Source organism: Aegilops tauschii, chromosome 1, assembly GCF_002575655.3.
Source record: "Aegilops tauschii subsp. strangulata cultivar AL8/78 chromosome 1, Aet v6.0, whole genome shotgun sequence".
In the NCBI taxonomy this organism is placed as follows: domain Eukaryota; kingdom Viridiplantae; phylum Streptophyta; class Magnoliopsida; order Poales; family Poaceae; genus Aegilops; species Aegilops tauschii.
Genome location: NC_053035.3, coordinates 18,071,778 through 18,085,552, shown reverse-complemented (window position 1 = coordinate 18,085,552; position 13,775 = coordinate 18,071,778).

Sequence of the window (13,775 nt, the reverse complement as noted above, 5' to 3'; positions counted from 1 at the left end):
CTCTCTAAACAAATCGGTAAATGACTAAAAACAGCAAATGATGTCAGAACGTGTTGGAAATTGATGACGTGCTTTGAATGATGCATACTGAATGCAAAAATAGGCTGGAGTTCAAATAAGTTTAAAAAACATTGAAGTGCCCGTGTAACAGATGAGTTCTCGTCCGAAACCCTGATACTCCGAAAGAGATTGTCCAGTTTGTACACGAGGTGCGTCCAGTTTTCGCCGTGACTCTCTCTACTCTTTTGCACATGCTATGCGGGCGAAATGATGATACCATGCCAAGTTCCAACATTTCCAGAGTTCATTTTGTAGTGATTTTCAATTTCACCGTCATTTAGCTCTCTAAACAAATCGGTAAATGACTGAAAACAGCAAATGATGTCAGAACATGTTGGAAATTGATGACGTCGCTTTGAATGATGCATACTGAATGCAAAAATAGGCTGGATTTCAAATAAGTTTAAAAACATTGAACTGCCCGTGTAACATATGAGTTCTCGTCCGAAACCTTGATACTCCGAAAGAGATTGTCCAGTTAGTACACGAGGTGCGTCCAGTTTTCGCCGTGACTCTCTCCACTCTTTTGCACATGCTATGCGGGCGAAATGATGATACCATGCCAAGTTCCAACATTTCCAGAGTTCATTTTGTAGTGATTTTCAATTTCACCGTCATTTAGCTCTCTAAACAAATCCGTAAATGACTGAAAAACAGCAAATGATGTCAGAACGTGTTGGAAATTGATGACGTCGCTTTGAATGATGCATACTGAACGCAACAATAGGCTGTAGTTCAAATAAGTTTGAAAAACATTGAAGTGCCCGTGTAACAAATGAGTCTCGTCCGAAACCCTGATACTCCGAAAGAGATTGTCCAGTTTGTACAGGAGGTGCGTCCAGTTTTCGCCGTAACCCTCTCTACTCTTTTGCACATGCTATGCGGGCGAAATGTTGATACCATGCCGAGTTCCAACATTTTCAGAGTTCAATTTGTAGTGATTTTCAATTTCACCGTCATTTAGCTCTCTAGACAAATCGGTAAATGACTGAAAAACAGCAAATGGTGTCAGAACGTGTTGGAAATTGATGACGTCGCTTTGAATGATGCATACTAAACGCAAAAATAGGCTGGAGTTTAAATAAGTTTAAAAAACATTGAAGTGCCCGTGTAACAGTTGAGTTCTCGTCCGAAACCCTGATACTCCGAAAGAGATTGTCCAGTTTGTACACGAGGTGCGTCCAGTTTTCGCCGTGACTCTCTCTACTCTTTTGCACATGCTATGCGGGAGGAATGATGATACCATGCCAAGTTCCAACATTTCCAGAGTTCATTTTGTAGTGATTTTCAATTTCACCGTCATTTAGCTCTCTAAACAAATCGGTAAATGACTGAAAAACAGCAAATGATGTCAGAACGTGTTGGAAATTGATGACGTCGCTTTGAATGATGCATACTGAATGCAAAAATAGGCTGGAGTTCAAATAAGTTTAAAAAACATTGAAGTGCCCGTGTAACAGATGAGTTCTCGTCCGAAACCCTGATACTCCGAAAGAGATTGTCCAGTTTGTACACGAGGTGCGTCCACTTTTCGCCGTGACCCTCTCTACTATTTTGCACATGCTATGCGGGCGAAATGATGATACCATGCCAAGTTCCAACATTTTCAGAGTTCATTTTGTAGTGATTTTCAATTTCACCGTCATTTAAGTCTTTAAAGAAATCGGTAAATGACTGAAAAACAACGAATGTTGTCAGAACGTGTTGGAAATTGATGATGTCGCTTTAAATGATGCATACTGAACGCAAAAATAGGTTGGAGTTCAAATAAGTTTAAAAAACATTGAAGTGCCCGTGTAACAAATGAGTCTCTTCCGAAACCCTGATACTCCGAAAGAGATTGTCCAGTTTGTACACGAGGTGCGTCCAGTTTTCGCCGTAACCCTCTCTACTCTTTTGCACATGCTATGCGGGCGAAATGATGATACCATGCCAAGTTCCAACATTTTCAGAGTTCATTTTGTAGTGATTTTCAATTTCACCGTCATTTAGCTCTCTAGACAAATCGGTAAATGACTGAAAAACTGCAAATGGTGTCAGAACATGTTGGAAATTGATGACGTCGCTTTGAATGATGCATACTGAACGCAAAAATAGGCTGGAGTTTAAATAAGTTTAAAAAACATTGAAGTGCCCGTGTAACAGATGAGTTCTCGTCCGAAACCCTGATACTCCGAAAGAGATTGTCCAGTTTGTACACGAGGTGCGTCCAGTTTTCGCCGTGACTCTCTCTACTCTTTTGCACATGCTATGCGGGAGAAATGATGATACCATGCCAAGTTCCAACATTTCCAGAGTTCATTTTGTAGTGATTTTCAATTTCACCGTCATTTAGCTCTCTAAACAAATCGGTAAATGACTGAAAAACAGCAAATGATGTCAGAACGTGTTGGAAATTGATGACGTCGCTTTGAATGATGCATACTGAATGCAAAAATAGGCTGGAGTTCCAATAAGTTTAAAAAACATTGAAGTGCCCGTGTAACAGATGAGTTCTCGTCCGAAACCCTGATACTCCGAAAGAGATTGTCCAGTTTGTACACGAGGTGCGTCCAGTTTTCGCCGTGACCCTCTCTACTCTTTTGCACATGCTATTGCGGGCGAAATGATGATACCATGCCAAGTTCCAACATTTTCAGAGTTCATTTTGTAGTGATTTTCAATTTCACCGTCATTTAAGTCTTTAAACAAATCGGTAAATGACTGAAAAACTACGAATGGTGTCAGAACGTGTTGGAAATTGATGACGTCGCTTTAAATGATGCATACTGAACGCAAAAATAGGCTGGAGTTCAAATAAGTTTAAAAAACATTGAAGTGCCCGTGTAATAGATGAGTTCTCGTCCGAAACCCTGATACTCCGAAAGAGATTGTCCAGTTTGTACACGAGGTGCGTCCAGTTTTCGCCGTAACCCTCTCTACTCTTTTGCACATGCTATGCGGGCGAAATGATGATACCATGCCAAGTTCCAACATTTTCAGAGTTCATTTTGTAGTGATTTTCAATTTCACCGTCAGTTAGCTCTCTAGACAAATCGGTAAATGACTGAAAACAGCGAATGGTGTCAGAACGTGTTGGAAATTGATGACGTCGCTTTGAATGATGCATACTGAACGCAAAAATAGGCTGGAGTTCAAATAAGTTTAAAAAACATTGAAGTGCCCGTGTAACACATGAGTTCTCGTCCGAAACCCTGATACTCCGAAAGAGATTGTCCAGTTTCTACACGAGGTGCGTCCAGTTTTCGACGTGACTCTCTCTACTCTTTTGCACATGCTATGCGGGCGAAATGATGATACCATGCCAAGTTCCAACATTTTCAGAGTTCATTTTGTAGTGATTTTCAATTTCACCGTCATTTAGGTCTCTAAACAAATCGGTAAATGACTGAAAAACAGCGAATGGTGTCAGAACGTGTTGGAAATTGATGACGTCGCTTTAAATGATGCATACTGAACGCAAAAATAGGCTGGAGTTCAAATAAGTTTAAAAAACATTGAAGTGCCCGTGTAACAAATGAGTCTCGTCCGAAACCCTGATACTCCGAAAGAGATTGTCCAGTTTGTACACGAGGTGCGTCCAGTTTTCGCCGTAACCCTCTCTACCCTTTTGCACATGCTACGCGGGCGAAATGATGATACCATGCCAAGTTCCAACATTTTCAGAGTTCATTTTGTAGTGATTTTCAATTTCACCGTCATTTAGCTCTCTAGACAAATCGGTAAATGACTGAAAAACAGCAAATGGTGTCAGAACGTGTTGGAAATTGATGACGTCGCTTTGAATGATGCATACTGAACGCAAAAATAGGCTGGAGTTTAAATAAGTTTGAAAAACATTGAAGTGCCCGTGTAACAGATGAGTTCTCGTCCGAAACCCTGATACTCCGAAAGAGATTGTCCAGTTTGTACACGAGGTGCGTCCAGTTTTCGCCGTGACTCTCTCTACTCTTTTGCACATGCTATGCGGGCGAAATGATGATACCATGCCAAGTTCCAACATTTTCAGAGTTCATTTTGTAGTGATTTTCAATTTCACCGTCAGTTAGCTCTCTAAACAAATCGGTAAATGACTGAAAAACAGCGAATGGTGTCAGAACGTGTTGGAAATTGATGACGTCGCTTTGAATGATGCATACTGAAGGCAACAATAGGCTGGAGTTCAAATAAGTTTAAAAAACATTGAAGTGCCCGAGTAACAGATGAGTTCTCGTCCGAAACCCTGATACTCCGAAAGAGATTGTCCAGTTTGTACACGAGGTGCGTCCAGTTTTCGCCGTGACCATCTCTACTCTTTTGCACATGCTATGCGGGCGAAATGATGATACCATGCCAAGTTCCAACATTTTCAGAGTTCATTTTGTAGTGATTTTCAATTTCACCGTCATTAGCTAGACAAATCGGTAAATTACTGAAAAACAGCAAATGGTGTCAGAACGTGTTGGAAATTGATGACGTCGCTTTGAATGATGCATACTGAACGCAAAAATAGGCTGGAGTTTAAATAAGTTTAAAAAACATTGAAGTGCCCGTGTAACAGATGAGTTCTCGTCCGAAACCCTGATACTCCGAAAGAGATTGTCCAGTTTGTACACGAGGTGCGTCCAGTTTTCGCCGTGACTCTCTCTACTCCTTGCACATGCTATGCGGGCGAAATGATGATACCATGCCAAGTTCCAACATTTTCAGAGTTCATTTTGTAGTGATTTTCAATTTCACCGTCAGTTAGCTCTCTAAACGAATCAGTAAATGACTGAAAAACAGCGAATGGTGTCAGAACGTGTTGGAAATTGATGACGTCGCTTTGAATGATGCATACTGAACGCAACAATAGGCTGGAGTTCAAATAAGTTTAAAAAACATTGAAGTGCCCGTGTAACAGATGAGTTCTCGTCCAAAACCCTGATACTCCGAAAGAGATTGTCCAGTTTGTACACGAGGTGCGTCCAGTTTTCGCCGTAACCCTCTCTACTCTTTTTCACATGCTATGCGGGCGAAATGATGATACCATGCCAAGTTCCAACATTTTCAGAGTTCATTTTTTAGTGATTTTCAATTTCACCGTCATTTAGCTCTCTAGACAAATCGGTAAATGACTGAAAAACAGCAAATGGTGTCAGAACGTGTTGGAAATTGATGACGTCGCTTTGAATGATGCATACTGAACGCAAAAAGAGGCTGGAGTTTAAATAAGTTTAAAAAACATTGAAGTGCCCGTGTAACAGATGAGTTCTCGTCCGAAACCCTGATACTCCGAAAGAGATTGTCCAGTTTGTACACGAGGTGCGTCCAGTTTTCGCCGTGACTCTCTCTACTCCTTGCACATGCTATGCGGGCGAAATGATGATACCATGCCAAGTTCCAACATTTTCAGAGTTCATTTTGTAGTGATTTTCAATTTCACCGTCAGTTAGCTCTCTAAACAAATCGGTAAATGACTGAAAAACAGCGAATGGTGTGAGAACGTCTTGGAAATTGATGACGTCGCTTTGAATGATGCATACTGAACGCAACAATAGGCTGGAGTTCAAATAAGTTTAAAAAACATTGAAGTGCCCGTGTAACAGATGAGTTCTCGTCCAAAACCCTGATACTCCGAAAGAGATTGTCCAGTTTGTACACGAGGTGCGTCCAGTTTTCGCCGTAATCCTCTCTACTCTTTTTCACATGCTATGCGGGCGAAATGATAATACCATGCCAAGTTCCAACATTTTCAGAGTTCATTTTTTAGTGATTTTCAATTTCACCGTCATTTAGCTCTCTAGACAAATCGGTAAATGACTGAAAAACAGCAAATGGTGTCAGAACGTGTTGGAAATTGATGACGTCGCTTTGAATGATGCATACTGAACGCAAAAATAGGCTGGAGTTTAAATAAGTTTAAAAAACATTAAAGTGCCCGTGTAACAGTTGAGTTCTCGTCCGAAACCCTGACACTCCGAAAGAGATTGTCCAGTTTGTACACGAGGTGCGTCCAGTTTTCGCCGTGACTCTCTCTACTCCTTGCACATGCTATGCGGGCGAAATGATGATACCATGCCAAGTTCCAACATTTTCAGAGTTCATTTTGTTGTGATTTTCAATTTCACCGTCAGTTAGCTCTCTAAACAAATCGGTAAATGACTGAAAAACAGCGAATGGTGTCAGAACGTGTTGGAAATTGATGACGTCACTTTGAATGATGCATACTGAACGCAACAATAGGCTGGAGTTCAAATAAGTTTAAAAAACATTGAAGCGCCCGTGTAACAGATGAGTTCTCGTCCAAAACCCTGATACTCCGAAAGAGATTGTCCAGTTTGTACACGAGGTGCGTCCAGTTTTCGCCGTAACCCTCTCTACTCTTTTGCACATGCTATGCGGGCGAAATGATGATACCATGCCAAGTTCCAACATTTTCAAAGTTCATTTTGTAGTGATTTTCAATTTCACCGTCATTTAGCTCTCTAGACAAATCGGTAAATGACTGAAAAACAGCAAATGGTGTCAGAACGTGTTGGAAATTGATGACGTCGCTTTGAATGATGCATACTGAACGCAAAAACAGGCTGGAGTTCAAATAAGTTTGAAAAACATTGAAGTGTCCGTGTAACAGATGAGTTCTCGTCCGAAACCCTGATACTCCGAAAGAGATTGTCCAGTTTGTACACGAGGTGCGTCCAGTTTTCGCCGTGACTCTCTCTACTCTTTTGCACATGCTATGCGGGCGAAATGATGATACCATGCCAAGTTCCAACATTTTCAGAGTTCATTTTGTAGTGATTTTCAATTTCACCGTCAGTTAGCTCTCTAAACGAATCAGTAAATGACTGAAAAACAGCGAATGGTGTCAGAACGTGTTGGAAATTGATGACGTCGCTTTGAATGATGCATACTGAACGCAACAATAGGCTGGAGTTCAAATAAGTTTAAAAAACATTGAAGTGCCCGTGTAACAGATGAGTTCTCGTCCAAAACCCTGATACTCCGAAAGAGATTGTCCAGTTTGTACACGAGGTGCGTCCAGTTTTCGCCGTAACCCTCTCTACTCTTTTTCACATGCTATGCGGGCGAAATGATGATACCATGCCAAGTTCCAACATTTTCAGAGTTCATTTTTTAGTGATTTTCAATTTCACCGTCATTTAGCTCTCTAGACAAATCGGTAAATGACTGAAAAACAGCAAATGGTGTCAGAACGTGTTGGAAATTGATGACGTCGCTTTGAATGATGCATACTGAATGCAAAAATAGGCTGGAGTTTAAATAAGTTTAAAAAACATTGAAGTGCCCATGTAACAGATGAGTTCTCGTCCGAAACCCAGATACTCCGAAAGAGATTGTCCAGTTTGTACACGAGGTGCGTCCAGTTTTCGCCGTGACTCTCTCTACTCCTTGCACATGCTATGCGGGCGAAATGATGATACCATGCCAAGTTCCAACATTTTCAGAGTTCATTTTGTAGTGATTTTCAATTTCACCGTCAGTTAGCTCTCTAAACAAATCGGTAAATGACTGAAAAACAGCGAATGGTGTCAGAACGTGTTGGAAATTGATGACGTCGCTTTGAATGATGCATACTGAACGCAACAATAGGCTGGAGTTCAAATAAGTTTAAAAAACATTGAAGCGCCCGTGTAACAGATGAGTTCTCGTCCAAAACCCTGATACTCCGAAAGAGATTATCCAGTTTGTACACGAGGTGCGTCCAGTTTTCGCCGTAACCCTCTCTACTCTTTTGCACATGCTATGCGGGCGAAATGATGATACCATGCCAAGTTCCAACATTTTCAAAGTTCATATTGTAGTGATTTTCAATTTCACCGTCATTTAGCTCTCTAGACAAATCGGTAAATGACTGAAAAACAGCAAATGGTGTCAGAACGTGTTGGAAATTGATGACGTCGCATTGAATGATGCATACTGAACGCAAAAACAGGCTGGAGTTCAAATAAGTTTGAAAAACATTGAAGTGTCCGTGTAACAGATGAGTTCTCGTCCGAAACCCTGATACTCCGAAAGAGATTGTCCAGTTTGTACACGAGGTGCGTCCAGTTTTCGCAGTGACTCTCTCTACTCTTTTGCACATGCTATGCGGGCGAAATGATGATACCATGCCAAGTTCCAACATTTTCAGAGTTCATTTTGTAGTGATTTTCAATTTCACCGTCAGTTAGCTCTCTAAACGAATCAGTAAATGACTGAAAAACAGCGAATGGTGTCAGAACGTGTTGGAAATTGATGACGTCGCTTTGAATGATGCATACTGAACGCAACAATAGGCTGGAGTTCAAATAAGTTTAAAAAACATTGAAGTGCCCGTGTAACAGATGAGTTCTCGTCCAAAACCTTGATACTCCGAAAGAGATTGTCCAGTTTGTACACGAGGTGCGTCCAGTTTTCGCCGTAACCCTCTCTACTCTTTTTCACATGCTATGCGGGCGAAATGATGATACCATGCCAAGTTCCAACATTTTCAGAGTTCATTTTTTAGTGATTTTCAATTTCACCGTCATTTAGCTCTCTAGACAAATCGGTAAATGACTGAAAAACAACAAATGGTGTCAGAACGTGTTGGAAATTGATGACGTCGCTTTGAATGATGCATACTGAACGCAAAAATAGGCTGGAGTTTAAATAAGTTTAAAAAACATTGAAGTGCCCGTGTAACAGATGAGTTCTCGTCCGAAACCCTGATACTCCGAAAGAGATTGTCCAGTTTGTACACGAGGTGCGTCCAGTTTTCGCCGTGACTCTCTCTACTCCTTGCACATGCTATGCGGGCGAAATGATGATACCATGCCAAGTTCCAACATTTTCAGAGTTCATTTTGTAGTGATTTTCAATTTCACCGTCAGTTAGCTCTCTAAACAAATCGGTAAATGACTGAACAACAGCGAATGGTGTCAGAACGTGTTGGAAATTGATGACGTCGCTTTGAATGATGCATACTGAACGCAACAATAGGCTGGAGTTCAAATAAGTTTAAAAAACATTGAAGTGCCCGTGTAACAGATGAGTTCTCGTCCAAAACCCTGATACTCCGAAAGAGATTGTCCAGTTTGTACACGAGGTGCGTCCAGTTTTCGCCGTAACCCTCTCTACTCTTTTGCACATGCTATGCGGGCGAAATGATGATACCATGCCAAGTTCCAAGATTTTCAAAGTTCATTTTGTAGTGATTTTCAATTTCACCGTCATTTAGCTCTCTAGACAAATCGGTAAATGACTGAAAAACAGCAAATGGTGTCAGAACGTGTTGGAAATTGATGACGTCGCCTTGAATGATGCATACTGAACGCAAAAACAGGCTGGAGTTCAAATAAGTTTGAAAAACATTGAAGTGTCCGTGTAACAGATGAGTTCTCGTCCGAAACCCTGATACTCCGAAAGAGATTGTCCAGTTTGTACACGAGGTGCGTCCAGTTTTCGCCGTGACTCTCTCTACTCTTTTGCACATGCTATGCGGGCGAAATGATGATACCATGCCAAGTTCCAACATTTTCAGAGTTCATTTTGTAGTGATTTTCAATTTCACCGTCAGTTAGCTCTCTAAACGAATCAGTAAATGACTGAAAAACAGCGAATGGTGTCAGAACGTGTTGGAAATTGATGACGTCGCTTTGAATGATGCATACTGAACGCAACAATAGGCTGGAGTTCAAATAAGTTTAAAAAACATTGAAGTGCCCGTGTAACAGATGAGTTCTCGTCCAAAACCCTGATACTCCGAAAGAGATTGTCCAGTTTGTACACGAGGTGCGTCCAGTTTTCGCCGTAACCCTCTCTACTCTTTTTCACATGCTATGCGGGCGAAATGATGATACCATGCCAAGTTCCAACATTTTCAGAGTTCATTTTTTAGTGATTTTCAATTTCACCGTCATTTAGCTCTCTAGACAAATCGGTAAATGACTGAAAAACAGCAAATGGTGTCAGAACGTGTTGGAAATTGATGACGTCGCTTTGAATGATGCATACTGAACGCAAAAATAGGCTGGAGTTTAAATAAGTTTAAAAAACATTGAAGTGCCCGTGTAACAGATGAGTTCTCGTCCGAAACCCTGATACTCCGAAAGAGATTGTCCAGTTTGTACACGAGGTGCGTCCAGTTTTCGCCGTGACTCTCTCTACTCCTTGCACATGCTATGCGGGCGAAATGATGATACCATGCCAAGTTCCAACATTTGCAGAGTTCATTTTGTAGTGATTTTCAATTTCACCGTCAGTTAGCTCTCTAAACAAATCGGTAAATGACTGAAAAACAGCGAATGGTGTGAGAACGTCTTGGAAATTGATGACGTCGCTTTGAATGATGCATACTGAACGCAACAATAGGCTGGAGTTCAAATAAGTTTAAAAAACATTGAAGTGCCCGTGTAACAGATGAGTTCTCGTCCAAAACCCTGATACTCCGAAAGAGATTGTCCAGTTTGTACACGAGGTGCGTCCAGTTTTCGCCGTAACCCTCTCTACTCTTTTGCACATGCTATGCGGGCGAAATGATGATACCATGCCAAGTTCCAACATTTTCAGAGTTCATTTTTTAGTGATTTTCAATTTCACCGTCATTTAGCTCTCTAGACAAATCGGTAAATGACTGAAAAACAGCAAATGGTGTCAGAACGTGTTGGAAATTGATGATGTCGCCTTGAATGATGCATACTGAACGCAAAAATAGGCTGGAGTTCAAATAAGTTTGAAAAACATTGAAGTGTCCGTGTAACAGATGAGTTCTCGTCCGAAACCCTGATACTCCGAAAGAGATTGTCCAGTTTGTACACGAGGTGCGCCCAGTTTTCGCCGTGACTCTCTCTACTCTTTTGCACATGCTATGCGGGCGAATTGATGATACCATGCCAAGTTCCAACATTTTCAGAGTTCATTTTGTAGTGATTTTCAATTTCACCGTCAGTTAGCTCTCTAAACGAATCAGTAAATGACTGAAAAACAGCGAATGGTGTCAGAACGTGTTGGAAATTGATGACGTCGCTTTGAATGATGCATACTGAACGCAACAATAGGCTGGAGTTCAAATAAGTTTAAAAAACATTGAAGTGCCCGTGTAACAGATGAGTTCTCGTCCAAAACCCTGATACTCCGAAAGAGATTGTCCAGTTTGTACACGAGGTGCGTCCAGTTTTCGCCGTAACCCTCTCTACTCTTTTTCACATGCTATGCGGGCGAAATGATGATACCATGCCAAGTTCCAACATTTTCAGAGTTCATTTTTTAGTGATTTTCAATTTCACCGTCATTTAGCTCTCTAGACAAATCGGTAAATGACTGAAAAACAGCAAATGGTGTCAGAACGTGTTGGAAATTGATGACGTCGCTTTGAATGATGCATACTGAACGCAAAAATAGGCTGGAGTTTAAATAAGTTTAAAAAACATTGAAGTGCCCGTGTAACAGATGAGTTCTCGTCCGAAACCCTGATACTCCGAAAGAGATTGTCCAGTTTGTACACGAGGTGCGTCCAGTTTTCGCCGTGACTCTCTCTACTCCTTGCACATGCTATGCGGGCGAAATGATGATACCATGCCAAGTTCCAACATTTGCAGAGTTCATTTTGTAGTGATTTTCAATTTCACCGTCAGTTAGCTCTCTAAACAAATCGGTAAATGACTGAAAAACAGCGAATGGTGTGAGAACGTCTTGGAAATTGATGACGTCGCTTTGAATGATGCATACTGAACGCAACAATAGGCTGGAGTTCAAATAAGTTTAAAAAACATTGAAGTGCCCGTGTAACAGATGAGTTCTCGTCCAAAACCCTGATACTCCGAAAGAGATTGTCCAGTTTGTACACGAGGTGCGTCCAGTTTTCGCCGTAACCCTCTCTACTCTTTTGCACATGCTATGCGGGCGAAATGATGATACCATGCCAAGTTCCAACATTTTCAGAGTTCATTTTTTAGTGATTTTCAATTTCACCGTCATTTAGCTCTCTAGACAAATCGGTAAATGACTGAAAAACAGCAAATGGTGTCAGAACGTGTTGGAAATTGATGATGTCGCCTTGAATGATGCATACTGAACGCAAAAATAGGCTGGAGTTCAAATAAGTTTGAAAAACATTGAAGTGTCCGTGTAACAGATGAGTTCTCGTCCGAAACCCTGATACTCCGAAAGAGATTGTCCAGTTTGTACACGAGGTGCGCCCAGTTTTCGCCGTGACTCTCTCTACTCTTTTGCACATGCTATGCGGGCGAAATGATGATACCATGCCAAGTTCCAACATTTTCAGAGTTCATTTTGTAGTGATTTTCAATTTCACCGTCAGTTAGCTCTCTAAACGAATCAGTAAATGACTGAAATACAGCGAATGGTGTCAGAACGTGTTGGAAATTGATGACGTCGCTTTGAATGATGCATACTGAACGCAACAATAGGCTGGAGTTCAAATAAGTTTAAAAAACATTGAAGTGCCCGTGTAACAGATGAGTTCTCGTCCAAAACCCTGATACTCCGAAAGAGATTGTCCAGTTTGTACACGAGGTGCGTCCAGTTTTCGCCGTAACCCTCTCTACTCTTTTTCACATGCTATGCGGGCGAAATGATGATACCATGCCAAGTTCCAACATTTTCAGAGTTCATTTTTTAGTGATTTTCAATTTCACCGTCATTTAGCTCTCTAGACAAATCGGTAAATGACTGAAAAACAACAAATGGTGTCAGAACGTGTTGGAAATTGATGACGTCGCTTTGAATGATGCATACTGAACGCAAAAATAGGCTGGAGTTTAAATAAGTTTAAAAAACATTGAAGTGCCCGTGTAACAGATGAGTTCTCGTCCGAAACCCTGATACTCCGAAAGAGATTGTCCAGTTTGTACACGAGGTGCGTCCAGTTTTCGCCGTGACTCTCTCTACTCCTTGCACATGCTATGCGGGCGAAATGATGATACCATGCCAAGTTCCAACATTTTCAGAGTTCATTTTGTAGTGATTTTCAATTTCACCGTCAGTTAGCTCTCTAAACAAATCGGTAAATGACTGAACAACAGCGAATGGTGTCAGAACGTGTTGGAAATTGATGACGTCGCTTTGAATGATGCATACTGAACGCAACAATAGGCTGGAGTTCAAATAAGTTTAAAAAACATTGAAGTGCCCGTGTAACAGATGAGTTCTCGTCCAAAACCCTGATACTCCGAAAGAGATTGTCCAGTTTGTACACGAGGTGCGTCCAGTTTTCGCCGTAACCCTCTCTACTCTTTTGCACATGCTATGCGGGCGAAATGATGATACCATGCCAAGTTCCAACATTTTCAAAGTTCATTTTGTAGTGATTTTCAATTTCACCGTCATTTAGCTCTCTAGACAAATCGGTAAATGACTGAAAAACAGCAAATGGTGTCAGAACGTGTTGGAAATTGATGACGTCGCCTTGAATGATGCATACTGAACGCAAAAACAGGCTGGAGTTCAAATAAGTTTGAAAAACATTGAAGTGTCCGTGTAACAGATGAGTTCTCGTCCGAAACCCTGATACTCCGAAAGAGATTGTCCAGTTTGTACACGAGGTGCGTCCAGTTTTCGCCGTGACTCTCTCTACTCTTTTGCACATGCTATGCGGGCGAAATGATGATACCATGCCAAGTTCCAACATTTTCAGAGTTCATTTTGTAGTGATTTTCAATTTCACCGTCAGTTAGCTCTCTAAACGAATCAGTAAATGACTGAAAAACAGCGAATGGTGTCAGAACGTGTTGGAAATTGATGACGTCGCT